The sequence below is a fragment of the Sinocyclocheilus grahami genome, unplaced genomic scaffold (assembly GCF_001515645.1).
Source record: "Sinocyclocheilus grahami isolate Dianchi unplaced genomic scaffold, SAMN03320097.WGS_v1.1 scaffold1721.1, whole genome shotgun sequence".
NCBI classification, from domain to species: domain Eukaryota; kingdom Metazoa; phylum Chordata; class Actinopteri; order Cypriniformes; family Cyprinidae; genus Sinocyclocheilus; species Sinocyclocheilus grahami.
This window is the reverse complement of record NW_015506900.1, coordinates 102,772-126,683: the sequence shown is the minus strand read 5'-3', so window position 1 is coordinate 126,683 and position 23,912 is coordinate 102,772. Positions and strand designations below refer to the sequence as shown.

The following is a 23,912-nucleotide window of genomic DNA, read 5'->3' as shown; positions in this document are numbered from 1 at the left end:
TACTGGTTTGCACTCTATCTGCCATATGCCTTGTGCTTTATATATATATTTTTACGTTTTACCTTATTTGTATATTTGTATAGTTGTATTTTGTATTTAACCTGTATTTATGTTATCTGTATGCACCAAGGGTCTGAGAGTAACGCAATTTCAATTCTCTGTGTGTATGTGCTGTACATGTGGAAGAATTGACAATAAAGCAGACTTGACTTGACTTGACTTGACTAATACAGTTCGGCAACCGCCGCCATGTATAACGCTTCTCATAACTATAGTATGTGAAAATAAGTGTATTCACTTAGCTGATGATCTGAATGAGAGAGAAAGAGAGAAATGCAGAGCAGGGCGAGGCCAGGAACAGGATGAAAAAGCTGCTTTTGAACATTGATTTTGAAACTTGTGAATCCATTAGAATCGTTAGAAGACAGAATCGCGATTCATATATGAATAGATTTTTACGTGCACCTCTAGTTTTCTCTTCCTCTTCTCTAAAGCAGCGCAGCATGGCCCCGCCCCCTTTGCTGCGTGTTCCCAGAGGCGGGGTTTATGTAAAATTCTGGGTTCTTGACATTACGGACCCGGGAAGTAGCTCGTTGTAGTCCCTTACAAGTGGTTTTTGTAGGCATTAAACTGCCAGAATTTTAAAAGACGATATCTCCGTTTGCATTTAACTTTCAGCTTCGTAACTTTGCAGATATTGTTTATGATCAAACAGCAACATTACACACTAACTAACATTAAAAAAGGGAAATCGCAATCAACCACCCCTTTAATTAACATTATTGACCAAAATTGCTAAATTTTTAGGCCCAAGAAGGGAAAAAAAGCTTATAAATAATAGTTCATGTAATAAGGCTAATTTTTTATTAAATAAATAATTTTTTTTTTAATTCGACAAATTTTGTAATCATTACATAAAATTAGCTACAGGACCTACATACCACAACCCCCCGCCCCCAAAAAGGACATTGACCACACCATCCCCCCTGAATTTTTTTTTTACAATTTCCTCTCATCCAATGGCTGCTGCTGACCACAATGATGCCGGGGAAGAAATTATCGGAAATAAAACATCCATTCGAGACTGTGTATTTAAAAATGGTAAACATTTGGTCGAAATCATATTCATAATGCCAAATAGTCTTTGATAACGCTTATTCCCTTTTGAAATTTTGACTGAAGAAGTAGGAGTTCTGCGCATGCGCATTATTCGAAACATAAAGGTCATCTACCACTCTACGCTGAGGAAAAGGTAAGCAAAAATGTCTTTAATTAGTAGTGTTTACACATTTAATGTTAAATTTCAGTTTTTATAGCTGTAATGTGTTTTATTTTAAAACATTTCATACTTTTCTCCATCATACGTTTGTAACTTAGCGTCTTGTTTGTGCATAATTGTATGTTCGGTCATTTCGACTAGAAATAAGCTGGTTAAGGCGCGGTCACAGTCACCGAATTTTCCACGCGAATGTCCCACTTTGACCATGGGGGAAATCTGTTTGGGACAGGGAGTAAAACCTTTGCACTGCAAGAGGCAGCTGCCACTCAATCAGCCACCACTGTATACGCATATCTGGTGATCCGTTACCATTTAATGAATGAATGAACTGTTTGATTACTGCTCGTGAAGATGGTCAATTACCGCCACATGCTGGCCGTTTTACACTGTTTAATGTATAATGTCCTTTTTCAACGATTTTATGTAGCTATTTTCAAAACGTTGTATTTTTGTATTTAAGACAATGTTTAAGTATTATGCAATTATAACAATGTGTAGCTCTCATGAAATCCAAAATGAGCCAATATTTGGCATGACATTTCAAAATGTCTCACTTTCAACATTTGATATGTTATCTATATTCTATTGTGAATAAAATATAAGTTTATGAGATTTGTAAATTATTCCATTCCTTTTTTACTCACAATTTGTACAGTGTCCCAACTTTTTTGGAATTGGGTTTGTATGTGAATAAACTCAACAAGTAGATAAATCACCGTGCATAAATCCACCAGGCCTGTATAACTATTTTAACACTTTAAATGTCATACATATCTATTGTCAAATCTAGCCTAGTCAATGCAATAATGCTACATTAATTTGCCAGGTTATTAGTTTAACTTATAACGTTAGTTGTTTTTTTATTTGGCTCCTGCTCGCTCAAGTCGTTGAGAGTGCATGGCTACATATATAATTAGCAACTAATTGTTTTGAAGCAATATTGACAAGATAGTTTAAAAGACTAAATGACCCACTGTGGAAATACAGTCAGTACTGTGTTCTTGATGTCTTTCTATTTACTTTTAGGGATAAGCATTTAAACAGAGCCACATCACTGAATGGTAAAGACTTTTTCAAAATTACACATTCTGTCACTGAAAGTAGCCCACTTTGTTTTTGTTTTTGCTATTTTGACTATTTTATATTTAGTTTTTTGCTATTTTTCTATTCTGGTTGCATTAGATGTGAACACGTTATTTGTGTATATATGTCTAATTGGAATATTTAAAATCATGTTTGTTGAGGTAACTTCACAGTCAACAGTATACTAGAGGTCTGCTACCCGACCCGAGCCCGACGGGTCCCGAAATACTTTCGGGTTGGGTTCAGGTTAATGTTTAATGAATAGCTTCGGGTTCGGGTTTATAGCTAAACTAAAACTATATGCAGTAGCCTAGGCTACGCTGCTTTCATAGCACACACATTACAGCACACGACAACACAGCACGGAAACTTTTATTAGTATAATAGCTTCGACAGGCTACTGACTCGCAACTTTATATTTCTCTGCAATGAGGGGGTAAAATCGCTATTTTTGAAGTAACTAAGCCTCATTGCTTGTAGAGAGACGCGCAGACGCAGGTTCACACACGCAACTTTCATCCCTCTCCCTCTCTCTCTCTCGCTAATTCAAATAAATGATATAATTAATTAATTCAAATAAATGCGATCTTACCGCACTGCATCTCTGTGTCTGATTTAAAGCAGGCCGAATGAGCCGTAACTGTCGAAGATTACCATAATTTCCACGATGAATTATCGTCTTGTCGTATACAACCATTCAAAAACTCGGCAGAATAAATGTGACCGCTGCACCTGATGTTCATAAACTTTCATAACTGGTAAGTGTTTTTTCTTTTGCCTTGTGAACTGGCCGAGCCTTAATGATTCTGTTTCTTTACATGTATTTGTTTACTGACCGTTGCATGCAATCGTGAAATACAGTATTTTTTTTTAAATTGGCTATTCGTTGTGGGGAAAAAAAAGATTTCGGGTTCGGGCTCTAAATTGAACGGGTCGGGTCGGGCTGGGTCAGACGATCTCGGGTACGGGTCGGGGTCGGGCTTCAGTTTAAAGCCTGTGCAGACCTCTACAGTATACGCAGTATACTACAGTATATTTTTAATAGGAATTACACACCAAGCCATTCCACTGTACTTCCTGTGTGTTTGACTTTTTCAGAACCTGCACAGTGAGTCTCCTTGAATAACTGACTGTACGACTCTTATGTATTTCATCAAAATACAAAAGTGTTTTTACTCATACTGTGGTTTAGTCAGTTCATCAACATTTGATTGGTTTTACTACATATGTGGTACTATATCTGTATTGTTTTGTTCAAACTAACTTGCCATTTATTTGAAAGGAACAGCTCACCCAAAAACTGAAATTCAGTGACGTGCGACTCATGGCTCCTAGAACATTTTGCACATACTTTATTTTCTGTGGTGAATATATCTGTTGATTTCTGCCTTTCAGAACAACAAAGCAAGCTCTTGCATTGTTCTGGTCTGGAGATCTTCACCTCATAAAAGACAATACATGAGTAATACTTTTGAGTTTTCTGAGAGTCATGTTTTGTGTAGTGTTTTAAACCTTAAAACTTTTATGATCTTCATCTTTCCTTGGTGAGCCAAAGTGAAATTTTGAGCAAATGTGACCCTGGACCACAAAAAGGGTCATAAGGGTCAATTTTACGAAATTGAGATTTATGCATCATCTGAAAGTTGAATAAATAAGCTTTCCATTGATGTATGGTTTATTATGATAGGACACTATTTGAGATACAACTATTTGAAAATCTGGAATCTGAGGGTGCAAAAAAATCTAAATATCGAGAAAATCACCTTTAAAGTTGTCCAAATGAAGTTCTTAGCAATGCATATTACTAATCAAAAATTAAGTTTTAATATATTTACAGTAGGAAATGTACAAAATATTTTCATTAAACATGATCTTTACTTAATATCCTAATGATTTTTGGCATAAAACAAAAATCAATAATTTTGACCCATACAATGTATTTTTGGCTATTGCTACAAATATACCCCAGCGACTTAAGACTGGTTTTGTGGTCCAGGGTCACAAATATATTGTCATAAATGCAGTCCTTTACACCAGACCAACAGAATTTTTTAAAATAAAATTTGTTTGATTCTTTTACACTATTTTTTAATTTCCCCTTTTGTGGTATCAAAAAGAAAAGCCATGTTATAAGAGTAAATAATGACTGAATTTTCATTTTTGGGTGAACTTTAGCTTGGCATCAGTCTTTGTGAGATTATTTGTCAAAAAACATTTTAAATTGAAATAAAAAAATGTATGGTTTACAAAAAAATTATTAAATTTAACACTTCTATTTTTGGACACCATGGATTTATTTGTGATTTGTATCTCTCTTTCATTCATTCATTTAGGACAAGTCTGATGAGTTTGGAGATGTTGCCGTGGCCCTCCTCACAGACAGTGATACAAATTTCAGTACCAACCTGTGAAAATCTCATGTCATCATGGAAATATGACTCAAGTTGTTAGGTCTAAATACAACACTATTACAAAAGAGACTAATAAATATTATGTTAATTGTACTTAATAGTGGCTCTCTGTGTACTTTCAGGTTCTATGAACTTCATGCCATGGGAACTGTAATTGAGTAACTTTTTTATTTTTTATTAGCAGTAATTAAAGGGATAGTTCACTCAAAAATGACAATTCTGTCATTAATTACTCACCCTCATATCGTTCAAACCCCATAAGAGCTTTGTTCATCTTCAGAACACAAAATAAAATATTTTTGATAAAATCCGAGAGCTCTCTGACCCTGCATAGACAGCAATGCAACTGAAATGTTCCCAGGCCCAGAAAGGACATTGGACTGACATGGAAGAGAAGAAATTGTTGAATAAAATCGTTATTTTTGTTTTCTTTGTGCACAAAAAGTATTCTTGTAGCTTCATAAAAATACGGTTGAACCACTGATGTCAAGAGCTTTGTTCATCTTCAGAACACAAAATAAAATATTTTTGATAAAATCCGAGAGCTCTCTGACCCTGCATAGACAGCAATGCAACTGAAATGTTCCCAGGCCCAGAAAGGACATTGGACTGACATGGAAGAGAAGAAATTGTTGAATAAAATCGTTATTTTTGTTTTCTTTGTGCACAAAAAGTATTCTTGTAGCTTCATAAAAATACGGTTGAACCACTGATGTCACATGGACTATTTTAACGATGTCCTTATACGTTTCTGGGCCTAGGAATGTTTCAGTTCCATTGCCGTCTATGCAGGGTCAGAAAGCTCTGAAATTTCATCACAAAACTATCTTAATTTGTGTTCCGAAGATGAACGAAGGTCTTACGGGTTTGGAACGACATGAGGGTGAGTAACAAATTACATCCTTTTTGGATGAACTATCCCTTTAAGATTTATATAAATGCTTTAGACTGTAGTTATTCATTTAAATTCTTCATAATATGAATAGTGTATAAGGATTGCTCAATAAAACTTAATGGAATTTTACTATACAATTGAGGTCTTGAACAGGATTAAATATTTTTTTGAGTGTATAGTGTGCATGTGCTAAATATTAAGTTTTTAAAGTCATTTCATTATCACATTTCAACACAAGCAGGTTTATAATATACATGTTTTTACATGGGTTTCACATAGGAAAATACCATGTGTTTCACATGGGAATTTATATGTATTTCACATGGAATCTCATGGGTTTCACATGGGATTCACATGTGATTCCATGTGTTTAACATGGGAATATACCATGAGTTTCACATGGGAATTTACATGTATTTCACATGTGATCTCATGGGTTTCACATAGGAAAGTACTATGGGTTTCACATTAGAATATACATGTGAGCTCATGTGTTTGAAATGTGATCACATGGGAATTCACATGAAAATGTTCCAAAAACACACATTTCCCACGTGCAAAGCCTACGTTTCACATGTGATTTTCACATGAAATTTCACATGTGCGGAATCACATGTGTATGTGACCACATGTGAAATTCATGTGGTTTTTCTGTAAGGGAGGTAACAAAAAATGACTGGCCATTCCGTTGGGTCGTTTGTAAAGTCACAGATACTGTACGGACAATGTACGGCTCAGTTTTTCCTATGTATCTTGCTCTGTTGAACGGCAAAAGTGACTTTATGTAGGCCATACTGGATTAACACCATACATTTCCTGTCAGAGGGACTCCGCCCCATGCCGCGCCCCCAGCTATGACATGACCCCGACCAAGTCCATGGTTGACACCCTCTCATTAGCATGTTGCGCAGAGAAATCTACATTCAGAAATATCAAAGGAAAATAAATAGGATGAATTAGGCATTTCCTTAAACATTTTCCATTTGCCCACCAATTTATTTGCCTACTTTAATAACATTTAATTATTTATATATGTATTTGAACAAGAATATGTGTATTTATACACACATTTATTTATTTGCATATTTATTTATTTATTGTTTTTGCAGGTTTCATCCTGCATATTTTCTCTCTTCAAAAACTTTATTTTTCTCTCTCCAAATTTTTTGTAGTTTGGAGAGAGAAATTTTTAATAGTTTTTTCCCTCTACACATTTTCTCATAACTTTTTTCTCTCTCCAAAAATGTTTTTTTACTGTCTTCAAATGCACTTTCTCTCTACAAAAACCTTTCAATCTCCTCAAACTTTTCTCTCTCTTCAAAACTTTTTTCTCTTCAATTTTTTTTTCTCTCTTCAGAACTTTTTTCCCTCCCATTATTTTTTCTCTCTTCACACTAACAGGTGTCACTATCAGTTTGCATGGTATGCATAAACGGTTTTAAACTTTGATTCGTACAATTACACAAAGGATTTGCATATCGTAATCAAGACGGAACCAGGTTATTATGATTCAAATGACATTGGTTGACATGTATAACAGTTGGAGTTGTTTTTAGTCGTAATATTCTAAATATGCGCTACTTGCTGCACCTCTCGCTGTCCCATGCCGTTGTCGCTACATGCTGGAAATATGGAGCAAAATGGGGGAAACGTGGGCAAATTATTACAGTGTAAAGTATATGGAGCCCTGAGTGTACATCTGGTAAAGATAATCTTGCTGTAAGTAATAAATTCCAGTCGGTAAGAAGGAAGTCATGCACAGACGGGATTCTAAAATGCTTACGGTATCTATAACGCCATTAATAATTCGGTATACAGTATTTAAATAAAATATAGCCTACTATGTAGGCTACAGTCAAGCAGGTGAACCCGGCAGAATATGAACGCAACTGAACTGCACGTTAATGAGACTTTGCGCGTTGCATTCATTTTCACAATTCTGCTTGCCTGTAGGCATATATCAATAAAGTGATAGACTATAAAAAGCCTAAATTCGGTACCACAGCAAGCGGTTCTGTTCAGCACAGCAGATCCTGCATGTCAGGTTACCTCATCACTGCCACATATTGTTACATCAGTGAAGCTGCCTTTGACCACTACAACGTACAGACCCCTAGTGCCCCCTGTATATCAGTTACAGGCTCACGTGCCAAGCCAATCCACACGGCAGTCGTTTGCTGTGTCTGACCCATATCGCCCTCCGCTACCGACAACTGGCTATCACCCTGGTCAGCCTCACGTTCAGACTCTTGTGCAGCCCTGGTATCCCCCTTCAGTGGTTCACCAGCCACCACCTCCTCTTGTTGTTATATTATAAGTACATATTATAAGATGTACGGTGATTCAAATGCGTATGCTCGCTACTGTTAATCCTTTCCTGGTCATGTTGATTCATGTATAACGTGTCAGTAGCAAGTTGTTATTTACATGTCTGTAATTTACATTTAGCAGATGCAAACTGATGCTTGTTTTATCCTGTTTATTTCAGAAAGACCACATTTAACACTTCGTGGCCTTAAGTTGTACAATATCCAATCTAATTGGAGCAATGTTGTGCCATCTACTGTGAACAGTTAAATACTTCAGATAAAGAGCTGAACAGTGCCCTGTCTCCTGTCGCACTTCTTACCCGAGTCCCGTGGTGGATTAGCATCAACACCCCTACCGATCTATTAGTCCCGTTCAGGTATAGTTCATAAAATTTTTATATATATATATATATATATATATATATACTATAACGAATTTAGACTTTTAATATCACTGTACACTCTCAGAAATAAAGGTACAAAAGCTGTCACTGGGGCGGTACTTTTTCAAAAGGTACACTTTTGTTCTTATTATGTTCTAATATGTACACTTTAAGTACTAATATGTACCTTTAAGGTACCAAAATGGACCCTTTAGGTAGCCTATAAACATGTACCTTTTGAAAAGGTACCGCCCCAGTGACAGCTTTTGTACCTTCATTTCTGAGAGTGTATTAATGGTTATTAAAGAACAATTTTCCTTTCACTTTGGAGTGTTCCAAGCTGTTTGTGCATAGATAAGATCCCTAAAGTTGCAAAGACTTAAAGTCTCAAACCCAAAGAGATATTCTTTATAAAAGTTAAGACTTGTCCACGCCCTCCTAAAACTCCTCGTTTAAACACGCCCACACATGTCTACGTCACTGTGTGGGAAGATTTGCATAACACCGCCCAAATGTTCACGCAAAGAAAGAAGGCATAACTTTTATTCTCGCTGTTGTATTGTTGTTGCCACAGCCATGTCGTGGAGACGCTGTGTGTTTCGTTGTGAAAGCGAAACTACTTTGTTTGGCCTTCCAAAAGAGGATGATATCCGCTTCGTCATGCCTAGAGCTGATCCGTGCTGGTCACTGAGGAAATACATCAACTTCATGCTGTGGATCGCCGGATCAGCTTTCACCGTGAACGAAGCGGAGTCCAGCCCGGGGTCGTCACATGTGGTTGCCGCAAGCCCGCCGGCCGCCGCTCACTCAAGCCCGCCGTGTGTGACTCTGTGTGTTTTGTTGTGAAAGCGATACTACTTTGTTTGGCCTTCCAAAAGAGGACACAACTAAAAATCAGTGGTTAAGTTTTATTTACAACACTGTTCCAGAACAGTTCAACCCAAATATTCAGATGTGTGCAGCGCATTTTATGGAGGACTGTTCCTGAACCTGCAGAGTAGCCTACAATGTGTCTGTGAACAAAGTGTGTTTCTATAAAGTGGGGCAGTTCCAACTTTGCAAGGACAGTCTGGCGCTTCTGACTCACAGCCTGTAAGTACGTTTTTTATATTTAAAGAATTTACCACTGACGATTCAAACCTTGAAAGTAAAAGTACAAGTAAAAATGCAAAATGGAAAAGAAGCAAATAAATATATATATAAAAAATTTCATACACAGCTTGAGTAGCAAGATTGTGTTCAGTTTTAACTCTTTCTTCAATTTAGTATTTTTGGGTAAGAATAAGAAGCATTTTGGGTAAGAATAAGAAGCACTTCAGCCTGGATTTAGTGTCTTTCATTCCAACATAAGAAAACATTTCTGGAATCTGCATCTGAAATAGCATTTAGATGTATTTACACAGTTTATGTATCTCAGAGGGGACATGGATGCATTTAAACTGCAGTTACAGACGCATAAATAGGTTTAATGTTCTGTTTTTAACATAAACGTTGAATACTGATATTTAAAATAATTTAAAACATGAAAAAAATAGTTGAAATGCTTCTGTATGCTTTTTATATTTATATAATTTAATATAGTTAACTTATATCACACTTATCTATATCACACAAAGAGTACCGTTTTTTCTGCAGATATCAGCATGAACACATTTAATAATCAGTTTATACAAGTTCAGTAAAGCTATAAGTGACTTACATTTTAGACATGTTGCTTGTTTTTGCTCAATTTTGCTAACGAAAATAGTTCCAAACAAAGATCACAGCACTGTTTTGCATCTCTGAGCAAGGGGCGGTGTTTACTTATTGAATGATTCAGCTTTTTGAACGAATCAGTTGAATAAATGATTCAGTGATTCACTCATTAACAGTCACTTGCTGCCACCAACTGGCAGTATTCATTTCACATTTCGACTATTTTTTTTCATGTTTTAAATTATTTCAAATATCAGTATTCAATGTTTTATGTTAAAAACAAAACATTACGCCTATTTATGCATCTGTAACTGCAGTTAAAATGCATCTATGTCCCCTCTGAGATACATAAACTGTGTAAATACATCTAAATGCTATTTCAGATGCAGATTCCAGAAATGTTTTCTTATGTTGGAATGAAAGACTTACTAAGTACAGGATAAAGTGCTTCTTATTCTTACCCAAAAATACAAAATGGAAGAAAGAGTTAAAACTGAACACAATCTTACTACTCAAGCTGTGTATTAATTTTTTATATATACATATTTATTTGCTTCTTTTCCATTTTGCATTTACTTGTACTTTTACTTTCAATACTTAAGTACGTTTAAGATTTAAAAAAAAAAAAAAACTTTTCGTACTTAAGTACAAAAAATATCATATTTTAAGGCTTTTACGCCAGTAATATTCTAAACGGTGACTTCAACTTCTACCAAAGTCATTTTCTGGTAAGATATCTGTACTTTTACTTGAGTATGGCTTTCAGGTACTTTATACACCACTGCAAGTGTGTGACGGAAATGTTACGCTCCTTACCATACTGTGATGCCGTGTACTGGCGCGATGAAACAACACCAATAAATCCCATTACAAATGAGGCATTTGTTGCATCCAGCGGGGACATAATTACTGATTATAATGACTTATACTGTCTTTTTATGTGTTGCGCATCGGGCCGCGTAAACATAAAACGATGTCTGCATTTGTGATTGGAGAAACAACAAACAAGTTCTACTCTACACTGCTCAAAACTCGCGTTTGAATCGTCAGTGGCAAATTCTGTAAATATAAAAAACGTACTTACAGGCTGTGAGTCAGAAGCGCCAGGCTGTCCTTGCAAAGTTGGAACTGCCCCACTTTATAGAAACAGCCTTTGTGCACAGACACATTGTTGGCTACTCTGCAGGTTGTAAATACAACTTAACCACTGATTTCTAGTTGTGTCCTCTTTTGGAAGGCCAAACAAAGTAGTTTCGCTTTCACAACAAAACACACAGCATCACACATGGTGGGCTTGTTTAAGCGGAGGCAGGCAGACTTGAGAACGGCACGGCCAGCGGGCTTGCGGCAACCACATGTGACGACCCCGGGCTGGACTCCGCTTCGTCTACGGTGAAAGCCGATCCGGCGATCCACAGCGCGAAGTTGATGTATTTCCTCAGCGACCAGTGTAACGGGGTCAAAAAGGTGTTTCCACTTGCTACACTCATTTTCATGTATGGTCCCTTTAATTGCACTCTACCTGCACACTCCACCCAGATAATGAACTAGTTCCGGTAGGGTCATTTAGATTCGCGCCAGCCGAGAGAGTGACTGGCTGCGGTGAGTGAGTGCTCCGTGATAAAAGTATATTGTATTAATTGTATAACCATCTTATGGACTAATCTTGATAAATACGTGTGTTTAAATGAATACTGTATGATTTGTGTTCATGCTACATTATATTTGTGGTAACATCAAGTTTGTTCACCTTATTATAGAGCATGCACGAGGGTGATTTGCGAATCTGATCACCGCTGTTTAATATGTTGTCAACAGGTACATATTTCTCAATTGTGTTGTTGTATAACTGTTTATATAAATGTTAGTAATTTAGATTCGCGCCAGCCGAGAGAGTGACTGGCTGCGAGCATGCACGAGGGTGATTTGCGAATCTGATCACTGCTGTTTAATATGTTGTCAACAGAATAAAAGTCTGTCTTCAAGCGCGAATTGGTATCCATCCTGAGTTTTACACAACACAACACAGAGACAACCCGTTACACCAGCACGGATCAGCTCTAGGCATGACGAAGCGGATATCGTCCTCTTTTGGAAGGCCAAACAAAGTAGTTTCACTTTCACAACGAAACACAGCGTCTCGACGACATGGCGGCAACAAGAATACAACAGCGAGAATAACAGTTACGCATTCTTTCTTTGCGTGAACATTTGGGTGGTGTTATGCAAATCTTCCCACACAGTGACGTAGACATGGGGCCTGTTTAAACGAGGCGTTTTAGGAGGGTGTTGACAAGTCTTAACTTTTATAAAGAAAATCGCTTTGAGTTTGAGACTTTAGTCTTTGTAACTTTAGGGATCTCATCTATGCACAAACAGCTTGTAACACTCCAAAGAGAAAGGAAAATTTGAAATTGCATCATATGACCCCTTTAATACACTCTCAGAAATGAAGGTACAAAAGCTGTCACCTTTTCAACAGGTACATGTTTATAGGCTACCTAAAGGGTCCATTTTGGTACCTTAAAGGTACATATTAGTACTTAAAGTGTACATATTGGAACCTAATAGGAACAAAAGTGTACCTTTTGAAAAAGTACCGCCCCAGTGACAGCTTTTGTACCTTTATTTCTGAGAGTGTACAGTGATATTAAAAGTCTAAATTCATTATAGAATGCGTTGCGTTCATATTCTGCCGGGTTCCCCTGCTTGACTGTAGCCTACACACTAGGATATATTTTATTAAAAAACTGTATATCGAATTATTAACGGTGTTATAGATACCGTTAAGCATTTTAGAATCCCGTCTGTGCATGACTTCCGTCTTACCGACTGAAATTTATTACTTACAGCAAGATTATCTTTACCTTTACACTCAGGGCTCCATATACTGTACTTTACACTGTAATAATTTGCCCACGTTTTCCCCATTTTGCTCCATATTTCCAACAACGCCACGGGACAACGAGAGGTGCAGCAAGTAGTGCATGTTTAGAATATTACAACTAAAAACAACTCCAACTGTTATACATGTCAACCAATGTCATTTGAATCATAATAACCTGATTCCGTCTTGATTACAATATGCAAATCCTTCGTGTAATTGTACGAATTAAGGTTTAAAGCAGTTTATGCATATCATGCAAACTGATAGTGACACCTGTTAGTGTGAAGAGAGAAAAAATAACGGGAGGGAAAAAGTTCTTAAGAGAGAAAAGTTTTGAAGAGAGAGAAAAGTTTGAGGAGATAGAAAAGTTTTTGAAGAGAGAAAGTACATTTGAAGACAGTAAAAAACATTTTTGGAGAGAGAAAAAAATTTGTAGAGTGAGAAAATGTGTAGAGAGAAAAAAACTCTACAAGAAGAAAAAGTTTTTGGAGAGAGAAAAATGTAAGAGAGAAAAATAAAGTTTTTGAAGAGAGAAAAAATGCTGGATGAAACCTGCAAAAACAATAAATAAATAAATATGCAAATAAATAAATGTGTGTATAAATACACATATTCTTGTTTAAATACATATATAAATAATTAAACGTGATATAAAAAATTAAACGTGATTAAAGTAGGCAAATAAATAAAATAAAACGGCAAACAGAAAAACGGTACTCTTTGTGTGATATAGTTAACTATATTAAATTATATAAATCTAAAAAGCATACAGAAGCATTTTTGCCATCTAAAATTTAGAATGTCTTGAATTTTGAGTTTTAATAGACTAATAAATCAACGTGCGTGCACTCTGTGTGTGATTTGGTGATATAGCCTGTACTATATACTGTAACGTTAGGCCTACTATACTATACTTAATAATGTCCGAGCGCACATCATTACAACAACACTTACTACATTATCACAGACGATACTGTATCACACACTCCAGCCTCGACTTGAGTGGAAAATGAATCATCTGCGGTTGAGCGCACTTGTTTCCACATGAGCATGAGTCTAACTTGCAAACGCCAGACCACTGATTTGTCAAACCTGCTTTCATGCAGTCCGTGTTCTTCTGACTTCTGACTATTTTGTAGTAAGTAACGAATATGCTTCGGGGAAATGTATCGGTGTAAAAGTACACATTTTAATTAGAAAATGTGGTGAAGTAAAAGTAAAAGTTGGCTGAAATATAAAAACTCAAGTAAAGTACAGATACTCCCAAAAAATACTTAAGTACTGTAACGAAGTATTATTACTTTTACTTTTATTATTACTAGTTACATTACACCACTGCACGCTTGAGGTATTCAGCCAGTCACAACGCACTGGATAGCTGGCCAATCAGCGTACACCTCGCTTTTCAGGACGATGAGTGTTGTAAAAATCGACGCATTTCAGAAAGGCGGGGCATAGAGGAGAAACAATAATGTACAGTATGTGGAAAATAATGTGTTTTTTTAACCTTAAACCACATAAACACATTGCATTACACCAAATACACAACATAATGTTCTTTTTAGCAGCATCATATGACCCCTTTAATAAGGTGTGTACTGAATTTGGTCCTCCAATGTTTTAGTGGCACATTAAGCCATGTTAAGTTTTTTAGAATGTCCCATCTGCACATGACCTAATTAATAAAGCATATTATTTGCAGAAAAGCTAAATAATCCAGAATGCGCTAAACTGCACATTAAGCGTTTTCTCCCTCATAGAAAATAGAAAACGCTTAACCTGGTGGCTTATAATGGACGAAAACAGTGATGTAAAAAGCCAAAATTCAATATAGGCTACAGTTTATTAAAAATATAGACTATAGCCTATGTAAAGGCAAGCAGACTGTAGACCAAATTCAGTAGGCTACACACACATTTATACAGTGATATAAAAAGCCTAAATTCGGTATAGTTTTTTAAAAATAAAAATATATTTTTAATAAACTATAACGAATTTAGACTTTTATAGACTATAGACGTTTCATTTAGTTTATTAAAAATATATTTTTATTCTGAATAAACTACACCGAATTTAGGCTTTTTATATCACTGTATTATTATATAGGCAAGCAGAATTGTGGCCAGGATATGAACGCAACGCGCAATTAAGTCTCATTAACATGCACTTCATATTCTGCCGGGTTCACCTGCTTGCCTGTACATTAGGGATGCTCCGATCAGGATTTTTGCAGCCGATACTGAGTACTGTTTTTTGTCATGGTGATCGGCCGATACCTATGCCTTATATAGACTGTTTCATCAGGCGCACGTGCCTGGCCCGAAGTTAACTTCTGTCTGTGTTTGTTTATCAGTCTGGCTATGGCGCCAGCTACAAACGCAGTTAAAGTTAAGGTGATGAGTAGACTGAAGTTGGGCTCAAGTGGTTGTGCTGTAGGATGTGTTTCCAATACATTTATTTATTTGTGGCGCTTGCCACAATATCAAAACTGACCGATTTTCCAAAAGGCTTGAATGAACATAAGCACATACTGGACGTTTAAAAATCAAAACGAGAGTGGGTATTTATTATATCACTGTATTTCTGAAGGAAGACTATCTTTAGAAAATGTTCTATGTCATTTTCATTTCATCTTGCATGTTATATGCCTGATAAAGCAGCGTTTGTGAGCTCAGTGCTGCTTTGTGTACAGCCGTTACTGGGGAAACTTCTTTCTCCCGCTTTAAAGCACCTCCTGCTGGCAGAAAATTAATTTGCATTTTCAGTAAGTTCGTCTGATTTACGCAGCAAACATATTTTGCTTTTCCTATATCCACGGGCGCTGCGGATAATCCACGGGCCGGGTAATAAAAAATGCATTCTGATTATTTGCATTATCAGAATGGGTGGGTCACGGGTGGAAAAAATAAATAATAAATGATGCAAATATTAACAAATTTTTTATTTTAAATAAATTTTTTTCATGAGGCAGACGATTTTGTGTGTGTGTGTGTGTGTGTGTGTGTGTTTGTTCGCCTGATCGGGAAGTTGTAGTGACAGAAACGGTGACATTCCAGATAAAGTTTGAAAGGAGTAAAGCCTGTGTTAATGCTAATAAGTAGGCTAATATAGCCAAAGAAGATATTTTGTTTTATAAATAAATGTTAATTTAAAAGCAGCCCACGATCAGCGTATTATTTTACCGTTATCCCTTATGGCCCCGACGAGGTTTTGTTTCGTCCTCCACGCTGTGCCAACTCACAAAAGACTATTTTTAGCCAAGCAGCGGAGAGCCGCTTCAGAAATGTGCCGCGGCTGGCTGGCAGGCTATAAACACAAGCACTGACTAGAGCGGCCGCGATCAGCTCCAGTTCCCGTGGAGCCGTAGCACGCCGCAGACGTGTGCAGTGAGGCGCAGATCAGCTCTAACGTCACTGAATCTGCTGTTAAAAATTAACCATCCATTCATCATATTATCATGTAAAACAAATAGGACAAATAGCAAATTTTTCATTGTTTCTCAAAACGTCATCATAGCATTTCCACACCGGCGATGACATGACTGTGGCACCAAATTATTTATGTCCCCATGCATCATGTACGTCGTCACGAGTTGACGTCATCAAATTGTGATCGGTTCTTGAGATCGGCCAAGTGTAGTGAGTACCGATCGAGTCATAAAATGTGATTATCGGCCAATACCGATCTCCGGCTGATCGATCGGAGCATCCCTACTGTACATAGAATGTTTTATTAAAAAAACTGTATACCGAATTATAAGCGAGGTAACTGTTAAGCATTTTAGAATGTCCCGTCTGCGCATAATTTCCCCGTTTCGTCTTACCGACTGGAATTTATCGACTGGAAGATTATCATAACTAGTCCAGGTGACATGTGAATTTTTTTTTCACTTTTTCATAAAAGCATGAAACTTGGTACACTTGTATAGTTTGTGGCCCTGAACATTTTCAGAAATGGAGCCATCTCAAAAACACCTCGTGGTGGCCATGGCAACCATTGTACTTTCCGCAATAACCAAATTATGTATTTTGTGTCATATCTCCTGAACCAAACATGAAAACACAGAAAAGGCGATGTCTACCCCTATGTTTTGATGGTCAAGGATTACAATGATACCACATACAACAACATAAACTGTTCAGGTGAACAGTTAATGGTGAAGTCAGAAATGTGAGAAGGAAATCACAGTATCTGAGTATCATAGCATTTACAATGGTCCATATTATGGCTATTAATTTTTTCTTTCTTTGATAATTAACTAATATCTTATACAATAATACAATAAACGATTGTTTTCAAGAATACAATCATATATGTCAGAGATATATAAAAAAATTATTTCAGGTAAGTGTATTTTTCCTTACCTCTCAGACAGAGTCTGGTAGGCGGTAGTATGTTTCCAATACATTCTTGTTCTCTCTAAACAATGCTCTAACATCAAACGCAGACGGCAAAGCTATCAGGTGAACAGTTAATGGTGAATTCTGTGACTTTATGAGAAGGATTACAATGAAATCGCAGGATCTCAGAAGATGCAGATTGAAATTTCAAACATATTTTATATAAACTTAATTTACAATCACTCTCTGGGGCCAGAGTTGTCTATTATTTTAGTGTCGACAAGGGGGAAACCAGAGTCCTGAACGCTGGCAGGTACACGCAGGTGAAATGCTAATATTTGATGTAACAGGTGGAATAATATTTATGTGCTGGGTGCGGATGTGGGCCGGACCATGACAAGTAGCCAATTGCGTTACCACTGATTGACAGCCGTTGTGATATTAAAGGGAGAGCTCATTGTTCTCTAATCTTTTCACAATTTGAATAAAAGTTTGAATAAATAAGTTTTGTCTACCTCATGTAGGAGATTTAATGTAGGTGCGGTTCGGGTCGCAGTTTTTATGTTCAACGGCTCGGGTATGGGATTAAATTAGTGTTGCTGTCGAATAACATGTTGAGTGTTCTGTTAATTACTGCAGGTGTGGGAAGATCATTCCACTAGCCAGGAACTGTGAATGAAAATGTTCTGGGAAGTAATGTCCACAATGACCACAATGTGGTCCTTGAAGGTTATCTGGTCATCAAAGAATAATTTTTGATGAACCTAGCTGGATGGTGAAATCATGCTGTACAGTCGGAGTGGCAGGGAAGACAAGAAGCTCAGTCTTTACCAGGTTGAGCTGCAGGAGATGTTCCTTCATCCATGCCGAGAGGTTCTCCAGGCAGCCTGAGATTGATGCAGCTACCGTTGGATCATCTGGTTGAAATGAAAGATAGAGCTGTGTGTCTTCATCATAGCAATGGTAGGAGAAACCATTTGCTATTATAATGGTTCCCAGTGATGTAGTGTATATGGTGAAGAGGAGGGGACCAAGAACTGATTCCTGAGAAACCCCAGTGACCAGCTGATGTGCTTTTGATACCTCTCCTCCCCAGGTCACCCTGAAAGACCTACATGTGAGATAAGATTCAAACCAGTAGAGTGCAGATCCTGTGATGGAAGACAGGAGAATCTGATGATTTACTGTGTCAAAAGTGGCAGATAGATCCAGCAGAATGAGAACTGATGATTTGGAATCAGCTTTCGCTATCTGCAGGGCTATAGTGACTGGTAAAGCAGTCTCAGTTGAATAGCCACTTCTGAAACCTTAGTTGGTTATTTTGTGAAATAAATTATTCAAATATGTCTATAAAGGTGTGAACCAAATGGTCCATCCATTAGAATAACAAAAGAACAGCATTCCTCAGGAACGTCTTGTAGATTGCAGGATCTTTAGTGGGAGGTCCTAACAGTATTTTTTGTTTGTTGCTCTTTTGTGAAGTGAAGTGACGTAACATGTGGCCAAGTATGGTGACCCATACTCGGAATTAGTGCTCTGCATTTATCCCATCCAAAGTGCACACACACAGCAGTGAACACACACACACCGTGAACACACACCCGGAGCAGTGGGCAGCCATTTTTTTTGCTGCGGCGCCCGGGCAGCAGTTGCACCGAACCCCCAACTGCTCCCCGGGCGCCGCAGCAAAAAAAATACCTTTTGTCTTCAGGTATAAAATTCTATCCCACTGATAGAACTTTAAGGGAAGCTCAGATTCTTACAAGGGTTAAGATTGTTTGAAGGATGACATGCTAACATCGCTACTGAAGAACTGCTACACTACCATCTTCAATAAATTCTTCTCACCACAAAAAATTTTGGTCAAGGCTACTTATTTTTTTGTATTAGAGAAATCTAATACATTGACAAGCCAAGGTTAGAAGGGGTAGTATGCACTGGCCGGTCTAGACAGATATTGTCTTGACAAGAAGTTAAGACAGATATTGTCTTGACAAGAAGTTAAAGTGGATCATAAAGTGTCAGTTGCTGTATTCACTTGATCTGGCAGCCATATCACCCTGTAGCCCAAGACTGATCGCCCACTGAAGCTAAGCAGGGTTGAGTCTGGTTAGTACCTGGATGAGAGACCTCCTTAGGAAAACTAGGTTGCTGTTGGAAGAGGTATTAGAGAGACCAGTAGGGGGTGCTCACCCTGTGGTCTGTGTGGGTCCTAACGCCCCAGTATAGTGATGGGGACACTATACTGTCAAAAAGCACCGTCCATCAGATGAGACGTTAAACTAAGGTCCTGACTCTCTGTGGTCATTAAAAATCCCAGGATGTCCTTTGAAAAAGAGTAGGGGTGTAACCCCGGCATCCTGGCCAAATTTGCCCATTGCCCTCTGACCATCATGGCCTCCTAACCATCCCCATATCTACTGATTGGCTTCTTCACTCCTTCTCCTCTCCACCAATAAACTGGTGTGTGGTGGGCATTATGGCGCACTATGGCTGCCGTCGCATCCCCAAGGTGGATGCTGCACATTAGTGGTGGTTGAGGAGATTCCCCCTTCCATGTAAATGGTCTTTGCGTACACAGAAAAGCACTATTTAAATGTAATTAATTATTATTATTATTATTCACATCCAGAGATGAGAAATGGGTGTGTGAGGGAAGAGAGGACAACATTACAGAGGAAAGATGGAAGGGTGAAAAGTAACTTGTTGAGGAACCAGTGGCACACAGGTAGCAAGATGTAGGTTAAATGTAATAAAGAAATAATGAGAGATGTCTAGAACATCTCTGCAGTGTAAGGCTTCTCCAGATGGATGTTGAAGTCACCAAAGACTACAAGTGGACTGCCATCCCCAGAGAATGAGGACAGCAGCTAGGGCTGAATGATTAATTGCATTTGCGATAATATTGCAATATGAAAATTTTAGAGTTTTCAATCGCAGAAGCTGCGATCACAAGGTCACGTGACAGGCGAGAGTAAATAGGTGTGTTCGACTTGAAGATCAGATCGGTGTATGACATCAAAGAGCGAGAGAAAGCATAAGGAGACGTCCGCGCTCTCTTATAGCTCTCTCAGTACTTTGATGACACACACCCATCGGTCTAAGCAGCGCTACTTCAAGTCGAGCGCGGGCCATCAGCAGAAAAAGAAAAGAAATAAGTAAACAGCCAAAGGACGTAACTTGGAATGGGAGATGGATCGGTTTGTGAAAGCGAAGAGAAAAGCCATAGATGAAGTCGCACAGACCCAGGCAGGTGCTGGTCATTTAAAAGCTAAATACAGAAAATATGACGAGGCATATCTTGCTCTCGGCTTCACTCACCGGGTCTATACCGGACGCTACATTTGTGCGTCGCACCGCAACAGCTCTACACTGACGGCAGTTTAAAAAGTGCAGTGCACATGTTTACATATGTTTATTACAGTGACTGTGAATTACCTAAAGTAGTGTGCTAAAGCAACAGATTTGTTTTTATATTTCTGCAATCTACTTTAGTTTGTGTGATTTGTTACTGACTTTCATATTAATGTTTACACCAGGCTTATTTGTCAGTGCTTTATGTTGTCATAATTATTACATGCTTACAAGGTTGGAAGTTCAACATATCAGTCAATATACTGTGATTGTAGTTGTTAAATAAAAATGTCATTCATATCAATTCATGCATCACCTAATTTCATCGTAACAAATAGGCCTGGCCTACAGAAAAGAACATTTATGTTTAATCTATCTAATAGTGTGTTGGTCATACTATACAATGATTTATAGCTTGTCTTCGTTTAATAATACAGAACATAAAGAGCTTTAAAAAAAATTAATTGCATATTAAATTGCAATCGCAATATTGGTAAAAACAAATCGCAATTAGATTATTTTCCAAAATCGTTCAGCCCTAACAGCAGCCCATCCAACTCCTCTATAAAGGTGCCCATTTGACCAGGAAGGTGATACATAGAGAAAGGGAAGCTGTTAGAGAGAACAGAAGGGGTTGCCGAGTCTTCTGAAGGAATACAGGTCTCAGTCAAGCCTAAGTAGACTGAGAAGCAATGGCCAGAATGAAGTCTGTTTGTTGACAGCTGATTGGCAATTCCAGAGACCCACAGAAAATGAGAGAGGTGCTGTAGAAGAGGTGCACATAGAACACAGGTTAGCAAGATTGCATTGCTGTCTGCATTTGATATTAAGAGCGTAGTTGAGCGAGAACAGGAATGTATTGGAAACATACTACCGCCTACCTGACTCTGCCTGAGAGGTAAGGAAAAATACACTTACTTGAGATTATTTTTTTTATATCTTAAATGTATGATTGTAATCTTGAAAACAATATTTTATTGTATTATTTAATAAAATATTAGTTAATTATCAAAGAACGAAAAAAATAATAGCCATAATATGGACCATTGTAAATGCTGTGATACTCAGATACTGTGATTTCCTTCTCACATTGCTGACTTCACCATTAACTGTTCACCTGAGCAGTTTATGTTGTTTTATGTGGTATCATTGTAATCCTTAACCATCAAAACATAGGGGTAGACATCACCTTTTCTGTGTTATCATGTTTGGTTCAGGAGATATGACACAAAATATCTTAGATTCCGTTTTTTTTTTTTCCTGGACTCCTTTTTAATGGTTAAATTACATTTTATTAATCAAAAAACATGTCTAATTAATTAAAATCATGAAACTTAAACAATTTAACATCAATTTATTAAAAGTTTAACAAATATTACGTTTAGGGCCCTATGAAATGTTTTATTTGTCCAACCTTATGTGTTATTGTAACCAAATTCTGTTTTAGCATGTCTAATTTGAAAGCATAAAACAAGTTTCATTTATTCTTACAATAGCCGTATGACTTTTTTGCTCAGAAATTCTGTGTTGTATATTTACATTTTGTTTTAAGGCATAAAACATTCATTTAATCTATCTTTTAAGTAATGAAAATTAAACAAATAAATTTTTTTGGAAAATAAAGGTCATTTAATATTACAATTAAAACATTGAAGAAATATTGAATGCTTATTCCTTAAAAATAAAGTTTTAATAATTTTAGTAGTAGTAGCAGTCTGTTACTTACATTCTACTCAACAATAGTAATATATTTCTGCCAATGCCCTCAAGTTAAACCGAACTTTATTTTGACGGGTATTTTGCTTTTATATTACTACTGTGTGTGTATGACATGATGACAGTTTTACTGAAATGAAATGATCAAATGCTCATGAAGTGACTCTCAGAGCAGTTCTGGAGATGTTGTTCATGTGTTTATGTCCTCATTAGTGAGATGGCAGAGGTTAATATCACCGGAAGCGTCACGAGCGTTTCAGTACGAGTACTACACAAAACCGCGCGTCTGCGCCATTCATATCTAAATATGAATCGTTTTGCGGCTTATTATTTACAAATACTAGTGGGAGTGGGCTCACTTGTGTGTGCGTGAGCGCGCGCATCGGGCGGAACTCTGCTGTGCATGATACAGAGAGCGCGACCATAACGTAGAGACTGAAATGACATGCCGTCGTGTAAATAAGATAAACAACATAAGGCTATTTAGTTTGCTTAATGAAAGAACAAGGTATAGACATGTTCTATAAGAAAGGTAACTTTAAATTACTTCTGTTGTGATCTGGCGCTATAGAGAAAATATAATTAAATAAAATTGTGGGCCGCCCCCCTAAAATAATGGCAGGGTTAGTTGGTTAACTTCATTTATCAAATAGATACAGTCAAACCAAAATTTATTCAGACACTTTCAACATTTCTCACATTATCACAGTTTGTTCGCTATACTTTAGAAAATGGTATATGTGTAGATGACAAGAACTTAAACTGTCAGAACAAATTCAGCTAGATAATGTCAGATAACTTTGATAGAAAGATATGTAATGGATTACAATAAACCAAACATTATTCATACAGCTGTCAATATTTACACAACTATCAATACTTAGTCGGGCAGCCCTTAGCCTTAATGACAGCATATAGTCTCCTGGGCATGCTGTCATCCAGCTTCATGCAAACCTGAACTTCCAATTTTTCCCAGACTCGGTCTGAATAATTGTTGGTCCCAAATTTGTATACATTTTACTGGTAGCCCACTGTATGAAGAAATTTTGGGTATAATATATCACAGTTTATTTTATTTTGCTATCCTCACTTCACATAAATGAACTAGTGTCCTACACCTGGTCTGGTCTCTGAATAATTTTTGGTTTGACTGTATATCCTTTTGTTATTTTCACACTTAAATATGCTCATTAAAATGTATTTTACAAGTTTTTGTTACTTCCACTGTTTATTTTTTTCTCTATGGTAGCCTACATCCTCTTTAATTTAATAGCATTAGATCTGCTCCATTGCAGCGGCTTAGTACTGTAATCACGCGCTTTGCTGTAAAAATGCAGGGAACCACTCGCTATAAATATCCTAACTGATATTTCAATAAATAGAAGTCGCATTTTTTTCATCTGAAATGTGCAGCGATTTATTTTCCAAAGCTACTCATATAATGCAGAAACACTCATGAAGCAAGCAAAACAGGCGCAATGCATTCACGTATTTGTACTGGTGCAGAATGAGAGGGACAAGTACAGTACATCCTAGCACATTTCACTCAGGCTGCTAGTT

The 23,912-nt window shown here is 37.2% G+C and overlaps 1 protein-coding gene and 2 long non-coding RNA genes across 4 annotated transcripts in view; 2 read left to right on the top strand and 1 right to left on the bottom strand.

Moving 5' to 3' along the window:
- psip1a (PC4 and SFRS1 interacting protein 1a) overlaps positions 1-23,912 on the bottom strand; it is a 105,362-nt gene that overhangs the window by 13,168 nt on the left and 68,282 nt on the right. The gene's annotated exons all lie outside the window — the stretch shown is intronic.
- On the top strand, positions 1,036-4,962 carry LOC107572237 (uncharacterized). The gene is made up of 4 exons (XR_001607304.1): positions 1,036-1,252; positions 2,306-2,340; positions 3,408-3,470; positions 4,696-4,962. It is a non-coding gene; the product is annotated as an uncharacterized lncRNA (long non-coding RNA).
- Positions 11,637-12,045, top strand: LOC107572236 (uncharacterized). Its single transcript, XR_001607303.1, has 3 exons — positions 11,637-11,657; positions 11,816-11,873; positions 12,022-12,045. It is a non-coding gene; the product is annotated as an uncharacterized lncRNA (long non-coding RNA).